Source organism: Mobula hypostoma, chromosome X1 (genome assembly GCF_963921235.1).
Source record: "Mobula hypostoma chromosome X1, sMobHyp1.1, whole genome shotgun sequence".
Taxonomy (NCBI): domain Eukaryota; kingdom Metazoa; phylum Chordata; class Chondrichthyes; order Myliobatiformes; family Myliobatidae; genus Mobula; species Mobula hypostoma.
In genome coordinates, this window is record NC_086128.1 from 37,062,772 (window position 1) to 37,079,402 (window position 16,631).

The following is a 16,631-nucleotide window of genomic DNA, read 5'->3' on the forward strand; positions in this document are numbered from 1 at the left end:
TGTGCCAGTCTAGTTGGATTTTTCTCAACCATTCACATCCAAAACATGCTGGTCCTCCACGTTTCAATGCATAAAGCTCTAACTGGTGTGTTTCATCCCTGTGCGTCACATTTACTTTCAGTTTTTCTTTGGGAGTCACTTTTTCACCTGTGTAGGTCCTTAGCATCACCAAGGTCTTTTCTAAAGGTAGCTTAGAAAGCAGTCTGTTGTAGTCAGCCTCTGAAATTACAGACAAAGCTGACCCTGTAACCAGCTCCATTTACAGTTTTACACCAGACACATCTGTTGTGATCTGTATGATTTTGTGATTTGTTTCAGTAATACTAAACAGTTCTAGGCATGACAGCTCACCTTTGTCAGACCTGTGTTCTCTGACTCAGTTTCTCATTCAGTCACTTTATGCATTTGTTTAATTATGTGCTTGAAACTTTTCACTCTGTGTGGTTTTCTCTTTGGTTGTGCTTGTTGTCTGACTTGCACACTCTCTCTATGTGAACTTGCCTGTGACACTTTCTGAAAACATTTTCTTTGAACTAACTGTCATTTGCGTCATGGGAGGATTTGCCACATTTTTGGTTTTTTGCACCCTTCAGGGAGATTTTGTGTGTTTCACATTCTAAATTCTTTTTCTGTAGTTCTGCCACATCCTTTGCTGCAATCGCAAATGATATTGCAATGGTCAATGCCCGTTCTGAGGTTCGGTCTCTTTCTGACAGTAGCCTCTTTTAAGTGCTTTGACTCTGCATTCCACATACAAACCTATCCCTTAATCCATCAGAAAGTCCATCTCCAAAGTCACAGTACTGGGAAAGTTTGCACAGTTCTGCAATGTATTCAGAAATGCTTTCATCCTTTGACTGGTTTCTTTTGTGAAATCTAAACCTCTCAGCTATTACAAGCAGTTAAGGCCTCAAGTGATTTTGTAAAATTGCGACAATTTCATCTAACGTCTTGCTTACTGGCTTTGCAAGGGTTACTGAGTTGTATAAAAGACAGTACATTTTAGCACCCATTAAGCTAAGAAACGTGGAGACTTTCTTTACTTTATCCACATTGCTAGCGTTACAATACAGTTCAACCCTCTCAATATACGATTCTCAGTCCTCATTAGCACTATCAAATTCATCAACTTTCCCGACTAAAGCCATCGTCATGTTATTTTCACTTTATATTTGCTAGTTGTGCATCTCTTACTGTGTACCAGCCACTGTTATGCATTCTTTGGTTAGCGTCCGTGACGGCCTTCTCTAAACTGATTTACTCTTTCCTCTTGCTGTCTCTTTCACTTCCTCTGAATTCTGTCGTCTCAGAACTGTCGGTGCCGTTGGCGACATCCACTGACATTCAGGTTCGAGCTCATTGCCAGTTTACTGTGTCTATACAACTACATATCAATTAACTAAAAGTATGCATGTGGAGGTGAGGATAACCGGGGTATTCACTGTGCATGTGTAAATTATCAGTTAATAGTTAGTGCTAAAGGGAGTCATTGAGCTAAAAGAAATAGATCTGTACATTACAGTTATGTTAGACCATGCTTTCAAATCTGATTAAGGGGATAGCGGAATAGTTTAAAGCAGGTTTGTGTGAATAATAAGTACTGCATAAGCATAGACTAATTAGGCCAAATTGCTTGACTCTGGCTGTTGATTCTACCCAGTTCTTAATGCAAGAGCTTCTCAAAAATGTTCAGACAATATTCATGGCAAATTAAAATCAGGAAAACTACAGATGCTGGAAATCTGCAGTGCACCTGCATTCATTAGCAGGAGTAGACTCTGGGTCTGTCACTTTTCAAAAATAAATTTATTATCACCATATACGTACTGCCCTGAGATTCATTTTCTTGTGGGCATTCACGGTAAAACAAAGAAATACAATAGAATTAATGATAAACTACACACAAACAAGACTTGTTGGCCATCCCACTCCCAAACTGAGCTCTCTGTGGTCTCCTGAACCGTTACAAGGTTTACTGCAGGCTCCAGGAACAAAAGAGGCAGAAGAGACGGCAGAAAGAGTAAATAGACAATCTGCCGGAATCTGCGGGAGAAAAGAAATTGTTGACATTTTGGGTTGAAACCCTGTACCAGGACTTCTTTCCTCCCACAGAAGCTGCTTGACCAATTGAGTTCCACAGTACCTTATCTGTTGCTTGAGGAACAAATCTATCATCCATCTGATAACTTGGGACCTCCAGGACTCAGTATTGAATTCTCTGACTCTAGGAAATTAATTTTCTCTTTCTGCTTGTATCAGAGCTGATCGGTTCTCTGTCATTATTTTGACTCCGTTTCTCTTTTTCTACTAGCATAGCCTTGCCTGCTGTTGGTTTTAACAACAAATTGCACAGCAAAGAAGTGTGATCTGGTTTTAACTACTATTCCTGTTGCATTTGAATTTGTTTTTCAAAGACCTAAGATTTATGAATATGTAACAAGAAGGACAATTTCCTTCAGTTGGAGTTAATCTAACAAATAATTATGTTACAAACTAAAGAGGCGAATTTCCTCATTTGCAGTCTTTCCCTTTTTAACATAAGTCTTAAGTTGCAGATGCAAGCTCACGCCACCAAACACCACAACTTTATCATTTCCTGTCAGTCACCTTGTGTACAGACATTCCTGTGCCTAGCATCACTTTATAAACATACAATCAATCTATGTATACAAAATATCTTATGTATATATATTTGTGTTTTTTTTAATTATTGTGTTCTTTATCTTATTGTGTTTTGTTTTTTGTGCTGCATCGAAGCCAGAGTAACAATTATTTCATTCTCCTTCTCACTTGTGTACTGGAAATGACAGTAAACAGTCTTGAATATGCCTACAGGGTATTATTGACAGTATATCATACTGACCTAAGTAGAATTTCCTAATCCCAAATATTTGGAAAATTCTTATCCTGGCACTAGGTTATTTAATATTTCTTGATTTGTAGAGTCCCAGATGTATTTTCATAGAGATTGTGAATGCAGTCATTTAGAATTCAAGTGAGGGGATATACAGACTGTCACTTGGTGCCCCAAACTTGACAATTTAAATCTGGTTCCTTCTTTGCAACTATTCTGAGTGTGAGTCCCAATGTGATCATCCTTGAAGATGATCAATATTTTTTTTCTTGAAATCAGCTCTTTTGAGGTTTCTTGCAAAATTCAAAGACATTAGTAGCTGACTTTTAACCTTCCAATATTTAGAAAACAATTGACCCCACACAATCAAAATTACCCAACCAGACAGTGAGATTTTAAGACGCCCACATTATGGACTACATGACCTTTTGTTCACTGACCGTCTGAACCGCAGCCAATATAAAACCTTCAACCAAAGTAAATCCAAATTTGAAGAGACCTGTATTAGAGACTGCATGGATATGTGCATGTTAATTTTGTTCAAATCCATCTCAAATCCTTATCCAATATCACATGTTTTGATGTACAGGTGTGATTCCTTATAAAGTACCATACACTTCAATGTATTAAAAGCCGTAGCTTAGAAAATATTGTTTGTATCCATCTGTAACAGTATAACCGTCATTATTTTTATGAGAGTGGTCTGAAACAGGTAACTAGCTTCTATATCCCATATACTTAAAGTATATCACACGTCAGATGATAACTGCAAAATATCCAACCTCCTAAAAGATAATTTTAAAAATCTTTTCAGAAAGGCAGAAATTTCTTCCTTTTGCATCATCTCTGACCTGGTAATTAATCTGTTATCGAACTTGTTGCTACACAGTCATCAGCCAGGCTTTAAACGATCTAGCTTAACTAAAGCAACAGAATAATCCACGTCACATCACAGACACGTGGATCCTTTCTCAGCAATGGCGCTGTAACTAAACGATAAATGGACTGTCAACATATCCCTCCATTGCGCCTAATGTGCATTGCACAGATGCTGCTCCTGGTCTGCTCTGCAGTGACCAAGAAAGCAAATTCCACAGCAGGAGAAGCTCAAATATTTAAGTATTTTATTGGAAAATTTCATAATAAAACATGACCAAATGTTACAATTTACACAATGATAAGTAATGTAATCACCACCAATTCTTTCAAATACATTTTATTCATTTCATATCTTTCCCCTAAAAAAAATTGTGACGAGAATACACATAAAAATTAAGATGTTTGCTGGCCTAGGTTCGCATCAGTGACATCAGCAAGTGGTCTGCCACCTGCCCTCAGGGGAAGGAGAGATAAGGAACAATGGAGCAGCGTCTGGAGATGTGTAATGAAGGGACGGGGGAGAGAGAGCTGTCTGGAGCGGCTCCCCCCTTTGAACCCTGAACTGTTTGAAGTGATGGACAGGCGATGCCCCAGCATGGGGATAAAAAGGGACAGGTTCGCTAAGGCAGGACACACACGCCACCCGACGTAACGAGACCCTGGAAGCGGTGCGCCTCTCACGAGTGGGTGAGAAGTACCAGACAACGACCAGGGTGGAAAGGTACGATCAGCGGGAACCCGCTGTGTGTCCGCCCTTGCCTGGGTGCCGGGTTCACTGCAGAGGATCGACCGCATCTGGAGGAGGGGTCACAGTCGGTGACCTCAGGTGACATCACCAAGGACCCGCCCAAAAGTTGCTTGTGAGCCATATCGCCGGTCTGTGAGTGAAGTAGTGTTCTGAATGATCAGTTGTTCCTGTTCTCTCTCTCTCTCCCCCCACGTTGTCCATCGCCATGGCAACGATTACTGCGAACTGAACTACTAACTGGACTGAACTTTGAGTCACTTTAAATTTGGTCATTTACCCCTAGACAACGATAGAGCTTGATTGATGCTGTTATTTTAATTATGTGCACATGAGTGGTTATCATTGCTGAACTGTTGCATTTATTATCCTTTCGATTACTGTGTTGCTTGTTTCTTTAATAAAACTTTCTTAGTTCTAGTACTCCAGACTCCAACTGAGTGATCCATTTCTGCTGGTTTGGCAACCCAGTTACAGGGTACGTAACAAAATCAATAGAAAATGAATACATAGCACTTCATATTTTAAATCCATGCAACTGCCCAAATGGTCTTGGCAATAAAACTGAACTTCAGAGAATGAAAGAACAAACTCTTGTCTTTTAAAAAGGCCCATTACTCTCTAGATAGGCTGGTCACTGGGGATATCTTGGGAACTATTTCCTGTTTTGTTTAAGGAGGGATGCATATTCAGTACATTACTGTTATTCCAATACCAATTTCTTTCTCCCCAGAGGCCAGGGCACAATACCGCAAGGTCTCCTTTCACACTCAGTTATGAGCTTATATGGATGAACCATTATCATATCATGAAGCGCACAATTTATGATTTTAACTCTGGCAAGGACTTGCTAGGGTAAGGATTCCAGTCAAGAAAGATCATGTGTGCTTGAGTGACTCCGGTGAGAATAATGTCACCAGTGGTGGACTAGAGTTAACTTTCACAGGGTTGGACAGAGGCTGGAAGGGGAAAATTCGGAAGGAGCAGGAGTTGAGGAAGGCAGATGAAATCCAGAGTGGAAGAGATGCCAAGACAAGCAAGAGTCCTGCAGCTGGACACAAGAAGCTTTGTTTTGAAGTGAATCTGCCTGGGTGCCCACGGCCTCTGGCTTCTACTACGGAGTATGGGGATACTGGCCATGGCTGGATCAGCAATTAAAATTGTGTGTGCATCCCAATGGCAGATTGATACTCTAGCTTTGATATTCAAATGCAAAAGTAGCATTTCTATACCTGAATTCTGGCAGGTGAAAATGAGATGCAAGGTGCCAAATCTATGAAAGCCTAGGTCCTGATGAGTCCTGATGAAGGGTCTCGGCCAAAAACGTCGACTGTTTACTCTTTTCCATAAATGCTGCCTGGCCTGCTGAGTTCCTCCAGCATTTTGTGTGTGTTGTTTGGATTTCTTGCATCTGCAGATTTTCTCTTGTTTGTGAAAGCCCAAGTCTCCTCATTCCAAGCTCTCCATGCATACTAGCCACAAGCCAAGATGTAGTTAATTAAAACTATTTAATCAGTTTCTCAATTATGCATGGATGAAACATCTGGTGAGTTGGCAGTTGTAATATACTGTGTAAACAAAACTGATCTGCTTTCAAATATAGAGAAAGTTAAAATGATCCAAATACTTCAAATTTTAAAGCAATAAAAAGTGTACAACATATTTAAAGCATTCTTCTGTCAAATAATTTAGTGATATTAATTTTTTTAAACTACCCCAATGTCTCTTATGCATAATCTAGAGAGAACTAACATGTGAAAGCATTTATCTTTTGCCTTTTAATCACATCCAGATGACACACTGTGAAACACCTCCTTGCAAATTTCAGCCATACTTCGTTTCACGTTTTTTTTCCAAAGTGGTCTCATTAAAAAAATCTTATTAAGTGAGCTTTGAATCAAAAAAATGCCACACTTCCAATGCAATGTACATAAACCTGTTAACGGTAGACTGAATCCTCAAGATCCTCTGAAAATGCAATTATGTTACACTTAGTAATCTACAGAACTTTCTCCTCCTGTCTGTGTACAACCTGTGACACACAAAACGGGACAAAAGCTGCAGCTGCCAGAGGCACCGTGGCACTTTTGCAGAAGGACAGGAAATAAAACAGGAATTCCCTCTGCGTTGGAGGCTTCACCGAGTCAAACAGGTGCAGGGTGATCAACGAGGTCACAATGCAGATGAATCTGAAGGAGAACTGCTGGCCTCTCTTCCCCCTGCAGCTCTCGGTGTAAATGGATGAGTTCAGAGCCAATCCCAGTCCAAACAAGGCTCCCATGTTCCTGACCAGCCCAGCGAAGGGAGTGGTGTCAATGTGGACCCACTCGGCTCGGGCACACCATCTCTGGGCTTTCTCCACTGACCACAGCAGGTCGACTCCCAGCACTTTCAAAAGCAGGTAGAAACCCAGAGCAAAGGAGAACAGGAAGAGAGTGATCTGCAGATACTTCTTAAGGCTTGCATTGTAGATTGCATTAATCCGGCCAAACGCCTCAGCTACAGCCACTCCTGAACACAAAATAGGTCAAATGTTAGCACTGAGAAGTATCAGTAAGGATCCTCAAATAAACACAAAGAGCAAAATCCATAGCATCACACACAAAACACTGGAGGAACTCAATAAGTCAGAATGCATCCATGAACGTGAATAAACAGTTGACATTTCGGGCCGAGACAGTCCCATACATGAATTAAACTGAAAAGATCCTGATGTGATATTGCATAAGTTAGTATCGCTTTCTGGAAAATTTTGGAAATTGGCCTTATTTGTTAAGATATATTTAGCTAGTCCCCTTTAAGCTAGAGCCCATAAAGAAATGGATCAATTCAAATTCTGATACTTTTTTTGAATGTCAGTATTTGAATACAGTAATTCAAACCTGTTACTTGCGTGATTTTGAAGGACATTAACAATACATGTCATGAAATTCAGCTTCCATCTGGAATTGCTGCCAAATCACTGGATTGAAAACCTCCAGAAATTTTGCCTGAATTTCCACTGGTGCTGTGGAAAATGCGTAAGTCAATGTAGTTCCTAACTGGAAAATAAGTTTTGGGCAGGGCATCAGGAAATTTGAGGCAAAGGTGTTAGGCGGGGATGGGGTTGGGGTGCAGATGGCATTGGTGGACTTTGGACGCAACGTCGATGGTCCATTTTGCCGGGCTGTTTCATTGGCCAGCACTATCCAATCCACATTACATGTCAGCTGCATTTTTCATGAAGTGAAATTAAAAAATCGCGAATGATAAATAATTTTACTCAACTCATGCTACGCTAGGAACTTAAAATAACAGTATTAAAGTGTCCTGTATTACTAATCTACTACATCCAATTAATCAAAACAAAAATCTAATTTTTTTGCTTATTCAGATTCAAAGTACTATTAGATTTTTCATTGTTTTTTTTCTTTCACTAAGCAAAAGGTGACTGACCTGAAAGGACTCCTAGGAAGACTTGATGAGGGAAATGTGTGGCCACAAACACTCTTGTGTTGAATCACCCAGAATATCATCCAAAGTCCAACACAAATACATCTGCAATATAAGGGAATAACTCAGGGTGAAGAAATGCGGAGTGTCAGAGTGCTTTGTTCCAGTTTTAACCCCAGAACAGTTTTGAGCAGGTCAGTTTAAAACCCAGCCCCAACCTATGTCCCATTTCCCACTCTCCTCTAGAAATAAGGCCTGAGTGCCCTCAAGCCTTGACTTAATACTTGGCTTCTGTTGCTATAGCCCTTGGTTTGGATGTTTTTGCAAGTCAAATCATTGTGGTTGTAAAGAGTTTGGTCAATTCAGCATGGTGCTGAGGGTACTTGTGCCTCACACCTCCAGGGATTCGAGTTCAATTCTGACCTTGGGTGCTTGCTATGTGGGATTTGCGTGCTCTCTCCATACCCCTTAATTGCAAAAAGAAACCAAGAGGAGCTGATGAGTGTGTACAAGAGGGAATAGATAAATAATGAACTGGATAATTTCGACAAATGGGAATGCTCCCCTGGGAGATGACATGGACCCAATGGGCAAAGTGGACTCCTTTTGTGATATTTTGTGCACACAGACCTGGATCACTGTGAAACTTATACATTGGTGTGGAATATTTTTCCTCAGCTTCCCAAGCCCCTCCCCCCAACTTGCTATCCCCCACCCATCTGTGGATTTCAATTTTAGCTGAACACTTCACGAATTTAAAATATGTTTAACTTTTCCACTTTTAACTTGAGTCAATTATGAAAAAAACAATTCAAGTATTCAAAACATTTTCTATTATGAGACAATAAGACATAAGAGCAGAATAAGGCCCACCTAGTCTGGTCCACCATTCCATCATGGCTGATATATTATCTCTCTCAACCCGATTCTCTTGCCTTCTCTCCATAACCTTTGACACTGATTAATCAAGAACCTATCAGTCTCCTCTTTAAATATACTCAATGACTTGGCCTCCACAGCCATTCATGGAAATGAATTCCACAGATTCAACACGCTCTGACTAAAGAAATTCTTCCTCATTTCTGTTCTAAATGAACACCCTCTACTCTGAGGATGTGCCCTCTGATCCTAGTCTCATCCACTTTAGAAACATACATATCCACTCTAACTAGCCCTTTCAATATTTGATAGGTTTTAATGAGATCCCTTCTCATTCTTCTAAGTTCCATTGAATTTAGTCCAGTGCCATCAAATGCTCCTCATACATTAACACTTTCATTCCTAGAATAATTCTCTTGAACTAGACCCTCTCCAATACCAGCACATCTTTTCTTAGGTAAGGAGCCCAAAACTGCTCACAATACTCCAAGTGTGGTCTGACCAATTCCTTATAAAGCCTCAGCATTACATCCTTGCTTTCATGTTCTAGCCCTCTCGAAATGAATGCCAACATTGCATTTGCCTTCCTCACCCCTGGCTCAACCTGCAAATCAATATTTAGGACTCCCAAGGCCATTTGCACCCCGGAGTTTTGAATTTTCTCCCCATTTAGTCTACACCTTTATTGCTTATACCAAAGTATATGACTACAGTATACTCTTCCTGACACTATAATCCCTCTGCTACTTCTTTGCCCATTCTACTAATCTATTTAAGTCTTTCTGCAGACTCCCTCCTTCCTCAACACTATCTGCCCCACCATCTGTCTTTGTATTGTCTGCAAAAAAACTTGGCCAAAAAGCCATAAATTCCATCATCCAAATCGCTGACATACAACATGAAAAGAAGTGGTCCCAGTACCGACCCCTATGGAACACCACTATTCACCAGCATCCAACCAGAATAGGCCCCCTTTATTCCCATTCTTTGCCTCCTGCCAATCAGCTAATCTTCTATCTATACTATTATCTTACCATAGGCTCTTTTCTTGTTAAGCAACCTCATGCACAGCACCTTGTCAATGGCCTTCTGAAAATCCAAATACATAACATCCACCGACTCTCCATTGTCTATCCTCCTTGTTATTTTCTCAAAGAATTCCAAAAGATTTTCCTTTAAAGAAACTATGCTGACTTTGGCCTATTTTGTGCCTCCAAGTACCCTGAAACCTTATCCTTAATAATAAACTCCAACATCTTCCCAACCACTAACTGGCCTATAATTTCTTTTTCTGCTTCTCTCCCTTCTTAAAGAATACAATGACATTTGCAATTTCCCAGATCTCTGGGACCATTCCATTTAATAATATGCATGCTTTACAATTTCCATGTTTCAAAATTTAGTAAAATTTGAAAAATAAATGTTAAATTTGATCAAAACAAATTTTGTTAGTTGAATACATTGTACTGATGTCAAAGATGCTTCCCCCAAACCCTGTTTTCCTTGCACCCTTGTTAGCCCCTTCCAAAACATCTCAGGAAGTTGATTTATATGCCAGTTTTTACGTTAAGTAGGAACCCTGAGAAATATGAAAAGGCAGAGAAGGCTTTGCCAGACAGCAAAGCAAGGGCTAGGGCACATACTTGTAAAGATAAAACCATTTAGTCATAGTCATAGTCATAGTCATACTTTATTGATCCCGAGGGAAATTGGTTTTCGTTACAGTTGCACTATAAATAATTAAATAGTAATAAAATCATACATAATTAAATAGTAATATGTAAATTATGCCAGGAAATAAGTCCAGGACCAGCCTACTGGCTCAGGGTGTCTGACCCTCCAAGGGAGGAGTTGTAAAGTTTGATGGCCACAGGCAGGAATGACTTCCTATGACGCTCAGTGTTGCATCTCGGTGGAATGAGTCTCTGGCTGAATGTAATCCTGTGCCCACCCAGTACATTATGTAGTGGATGGGAGACATTGTCCAAGATGGCATGCAACTTGGACAGCATCCTCTTTTCAGACACCACCGTCAGAGAGTCCAGTTCCATCCCCACAACATCACTGGCCTTACGAATGAGTTTGTTGATTCTGTTGGTGTCTGCTACCCTCAGCCTGCTGCCCCAGCACACAACAGCAAACATGATCGCACTAGCAACCACAGACTCGTAGATCATCCTCAGCATTGTCCGGCAGATGTTAAAGGACCTCAGTCTCCTCAGGAAATAGAGACGGCTCTGACCCTTCTTGTAGACAGCCTCAGTGTTCTTAGACCAGTCCAGTTTATTGTCAATTCGTATCCCCAGGTATTTGTAATCCTCCACCATGTCCACACTGACCCCCTGGATGGAAACAGGGGTCACCGGTACCTTAGCTCTCCTCAGGTCTACCACCAGCTCCTTAGTCTTTTTCACATTAAGCTGCAGATAATTCTGCTCACACCATGTGACAAAGTTTCCTACCATAGCCCTGTACTCAGCCTCATCTCCCTTGCTGATGCATCCAACTATGACAGAGTCATCAGAAAACTTCTGAAGATGACAAGACTCTGTGCAGTAGTTGAAGTCCGAGGTGTAAATGGTGAAGAGAAAGGGAGACAAGACAGTCCCCTGTGGAGCCCCAGTGCTGCTGATCACTCTGTCGGACACACAGTGTTGCAAGCACACGTACTGTGGTCTGCCAGTCAGGTAATCAAGAATCCATGACACCAGGAAAGCATCCACCTGCATCGCTGTCAGCTTCTCCCCCAGCAGAGCAGGGCGGATGGTGTTGAATGCACTGGAGAAGTCAAAAAACATGACCCTCGCAGTGCTCGCTGGCTTGTCCAGGTGGGTGTAGACACGGTTCTGCAGGTAGACGATGGCATCCTCAACTCCTAGTCGGGGCTGTTAGGCGAACAGAAGGGGATCTAAGTGTGGCCTAACCATAGGCCGGAGCAGCTCCAGAATAAGTCTCTCCAGGGTCTTCATGATGTGGGAGGTCAATGCCACCGGTCTGTAGTCATTGAGGCCGCTGGGGCGTGGCGTCTTCGGCACAGGGACGAGGCAGGACATCTTCCGCAGTACAGGAACCCTACAGAGCCTCAGGCTCAGGTTGAAGTCATGGCGAAGTACTACACATAGCTGAGGGGCACAGGCTTTGAGCACTCTGGTACTGACACCATCCGGTCCTGCAGCCTTGCTTGGGTTGAGACGCTTCAGCTGTCTTCTCACCTGTTCAGCTGTGAAGCCCACCATGGTGGTTTCGTGTGGGGAAGGGGTATAGTCATGAGAGCAGGCTGGGGGACTGTGAGGAGGGGTAGGAGGGGAGAGTGGAATATGTGTTGATTGGGGGCCGACAACAGATGGCTCATGTGGGGGATGGGCAGGGGCCACGATGTCAAATCTGTTAAAGAACAGGTTAAGTTCATTGGCCCTGTCCACACTGCCTTCAGCTCCTCTATTGCTAGTTTGCTGGAACCCAGTGATGGTCTTCATCCCCCTCTAGACCTCTCTCATGTTGTTCTGCTGGAGTTTCCACTCAAGCTTCCTCCTGTACCTGTCTTTAGCCTCCCCGATCCTGGCTTTCAGGTCCCTCTGTATTGCCCTCTGCTCCTCCCTATTTCCATCTCTAAATGCCCTCTTTTTAGCGTTCAGGATGTCCTTAATGTCCTTTGTCACCCATGGCTTGTTATTTGAATAACAAAGGACAGTTCTTGTCGGAACATTGCAGTCCACACAGAAGTTGATGTAATCAGTGATGCACTCTGTGAGCCCATCAATATCCTCTCCATGTGGCTCACAGAGTGCCTGCCAGTCTGTCACCTCAAAACAACCCTGGAGCGCCTCATAAGCCTCCTCTGACCATTTCCTCACTGTCCTCGAGGTTGCAGGTTTACTCTTCACCAGAAGCACGTAGCAGGGTTTTAGATGCACCAGGTCGTGATCTGACCTTCCCGGTGGGAGGAGGGGAGAGGAGCTGTATGCATCCTTAACGTTAGCGTACATCAAATCCAGAGTCCTCTCCCCTCTGGTGTACAGCTCACATACTGCGTGAAGTTGGGCAGTGTTCTAGCCATGGTAACATGGTTACCATGTTTCATTTAACGTGTAACATTTAGCATGTTTCTTAGTTATACATGGTATTTGGAAGTGTGATTAAGCTGTAAGCGTGTATGGTAATTGGTACTCTCAATTAAACTTAGACAACAGCTTACTAATTCAGAGCATGTTTTTGTAAAGCCTGAGTTTGCAACAGACCTCAAGTACCAACAAACCCTGACTGTGAGACTCACCCACTTTGAACTCGATGCCACTTTTTCTGATGTACAGAGGCCAAGAATGCTGTCATCATTACATAGCAAACTCCAGATGACCCCATAGCATGTCCTGAGGGCTTCCTGGAACAAGATTTGCGATTAACATTCTGCAAATAGAAACACTGAAAAAGAACTGTATTACTAAAGTCCATCTATTATTAATAGGTGATGCAATGATCTCTCAGTACCTTGCCCTGTTTCACAGGTGATGGGATAGGGCTCCAGCACAGAAACAGATGTGTTGCCAGAGTACAAAGTTTCATGAACCCACCAGTAAGGTCTTTGACCAAATAATATCCTGCAGAAGAGAAAAGGGACAAAGATTCAGAGGTGAGATCAGGTGGATTTGTTTTGCTCTGCTGAATTGGAACCGCAAACAGATTCAGGGGAGATTGTAAAAGGGATGATCACGTCAATTTGAACAAGAATAGATTGCAGCTTGATGGTGAAAGGATTAGCTGGAATGGATTTCTCTTCTGCCATCTTGTGTCACTCTAGAATTCTTTGGCACTCTGTGCTGGTGCCAGTAATAAAAATAATTCTCAGCCATTTTTTCATGAGTCTCATATTCATGCAGGAACTGTATTTCAATGCTGCTTAATCAGAATCTGGTGTCTTTTCACTGACATATGCTGGCCCATGTCCTGAGATTTACTGTTTGGTGGCAGCAGTACAGTGCGATACATAAAATACAATAAGCCATACAAGAGAGGAAAATTAGTGAGGTAGTTTACATGGGTTCATTATCCATTCAGAAATATGATGGCAGAGGGGAAGAAGCTGTTTCCTAAAATGTGTTTGAGGCTGCTATATCATGGTAGCAACAAGAAGAGTTACTGGGCCAGATTCGTGAGTCTAAATTCTATTAACAGCAGCTGGGAAATTGAAATACAAATAATTTAAATAATTATTGAATTAAAAAAATAAGTATTGAAATAACTGGGTTACAAAACCCATCTGGTTCATTATTACTTTCTTTCTACAGGAAAGGAAGTTCGCTATGATTACCAAGTCTGACCTATTAATGTCTCCTGATGTGGTTTATTCTTAACTACCTCCTCAGAGATAATTGGGGATGGATCATAAATGCTGACAACACCAATCACATCTGTTCCACATTAGTACTGTGTACATACATCTATTGATGCTTCTGGACACATCTTCAGTGATGTTCCTGGAATCATCGGGTGTTTCGGGTCTTTCAACATCATACAAACTCCTCCAGGTGACCCAGCCGGGGCTGATCAGACCCCAGCTTGTGTCCAGATGGCTAGCTACTTATGACTCCATGGCTCCCCTCTTTTGAGCCACAGCCATCTTGAGGCCCTCTCTGCCGCATCGGTGGTACTGCGGATGGCTCTCCTCTTCCTCTCTCCCTCGATGCGAAAATTAAGTCACATGTGAACTTCTCCAACAAATGTCCAAAATCTGTTCCTATGAGGAGAGCAACATCCGAGCTTAAACTTTGAACTCACTGCACAGACATTCTTCAGGCCCATCCACAAAGCATTCTATGCAAGGATACTTTGGGTAGGAGGTATATGGTTTAGATTATTTTTGTGGAATTCACTCCAGCTATTTCCTAACCTCACAAAATGAAAGTTGAAATGTTTTTGGCCATGCTCTGTTAGCATTCAGTCTGAGCTGAACAGATGGGGTCCTACAAGATAAATTTGAATATCGATGGAGTCTGCAGCTGAAACATGAAGTGCCAAGACACCTTGGATTGGGAGAGATTACTTTCAATATGGCACTTTTTGGTCCATATTTACACTAGGCAATATCTGTTGAAATGGATCCTTTGAATTTATAAATCCTGTAAACATAAACTGAGCAACACACACAAAATGCTGGAGGAACTCGGCAAGTCAGACAGCATCTATGGAGGGGAATATACAGTCGATGTTTTGGGCTGAGACTCTTCATCAAGACTGGAAAGGAGGGGGGCAGCTGTCAGAATAAGAAGTTTGAGCTTGTTTCCCAGAACACGTTGTAATCTGAAATCCTGCTATGGTAAAAGAGGCACTACTGATTAACATCACACTTAATTCTTCACTCTCATATGACGGATTTATTTATTGTCAAAGAATTTTGTATATGTGTGTGTATGTGTATATGTATATATAGAATTATAACTATCTCAGTTAATGAGGCTTGAATTAACCTCTTTAAAAAGCTCCAAGTGACTTCTCAGAGAATGCTTACCATTTAAAGATGAGGTTGAGCCAGTTTCCGATGACGGCCACCCAGATGAGTTTGATGCCCACTGCCTCATACAGGTGGAACCAGATGGGGAAGAAAACATAGAAAGTGTTTCTCAGGTTGGCAGTGACAGAGATGAAAGTGAACCAGCTCTGGGAGTCCCTGTAGTTCAGCCAGAGCTGTGGAGCATGTCCATGCCAGCCTCCATTTTCTGTGTCAGAAGCTGTCAAAAGTAGTGGCCCATCTAATCCTGACTTTCACCACCTTTCAATTTGTAGTCCAAACTACAGAGGGCCTGTTATATTTAGCCACCAGCCAAATAACTCAAGTGCATTGTGCAATCTTTGCACTAGCAAAGTCAACATGCAATGTAAAATAATTTTCAAACTGACGTAAATGGTTTAAAACATTCGCATTAAAAATGCCTTCAGTATCTAGCCTATTGATTAATCGAATAAGCTTTGAAATTGGACAATAACACCTGATTTAGGATTCTCCAATTGACTCAGTTCAGGGTCATTGTTCAATAATTTTCTTTACTATTTGCTTTTAAAATGACCAAAGCCTGACTTAAAAAATAACTCCAAATATGATAAGTCTGTACCATTTAATCTTGAGTATATCGTAACTTTTTTAGATGGCTCCTTTTGTGATCTTGCTCATAACTTCATTGTTCTGTAGATTTCTATGTTCTGTAGCTACAGTTCAGTCTCAGTCAGATAAATGAATGAGCAAGATTGGTTCTTGAAGCTGGTAGGTTGCCAGTAAGAAGGATCCATTATGCAATGTTTACACTAGCACTAGAAACACTGAAACTCAATTATCCTTGATTCTCATTAGGTCTCTGTCAGATGCTAGAAATTCAAGCAACATTCTGACATGTCTATCCACGGCCTCCTCTACTGTAAAGATGAAGCCACACTCAGGTTGGAGGAATAACACCTTATATTCCGTCTGGGTAGCCTCCAACCTGATGGTATGAACATCGACTTCTCTAACTTCCGCTAATGCCCCACCTCCCTCTCGTACCACATCCGTTATTTATTTTTACACACACATTCTTTTTCTCTCTCTCCTTTTCCTCCCTCTGTCCCTCTGACTATACCCCTTGCCCATCCTCTGGTTCCCCCCTCCCCTTGTCTTTCTCCCCGGACCTCCTGTCCCATGATCCTCTCATATCCCCTTTGCCAACCACCTGTCCAGCTCTTGGCTCCATCCCTCCCCCTCCTGTCTTCTCCTATCATTTTGGATCTCCCCCTCGCCCTCCAACTTTCAAATCTCTTACTAGCTCTTCCTTCAGTTAGTCCTGACGAAGGGTCTCAGCCCGAAACGTCAACTGTACC

General features: G+C 41.8%; 1 pseudogene; it reads right to left on the bottom strand.

The window, feature by feature from the left end:
• Positions 1–4,114: 4,114 nt before the first annotated feature.
• Positions 4,115–15,496, bottom strand: LOC134340619 (glucose-6-phosphatase catalytic subunit 1-like; annotated as a pseudogene).
• Positions 15,497–16,631: the final 1,135 nt, after the last annotated feature.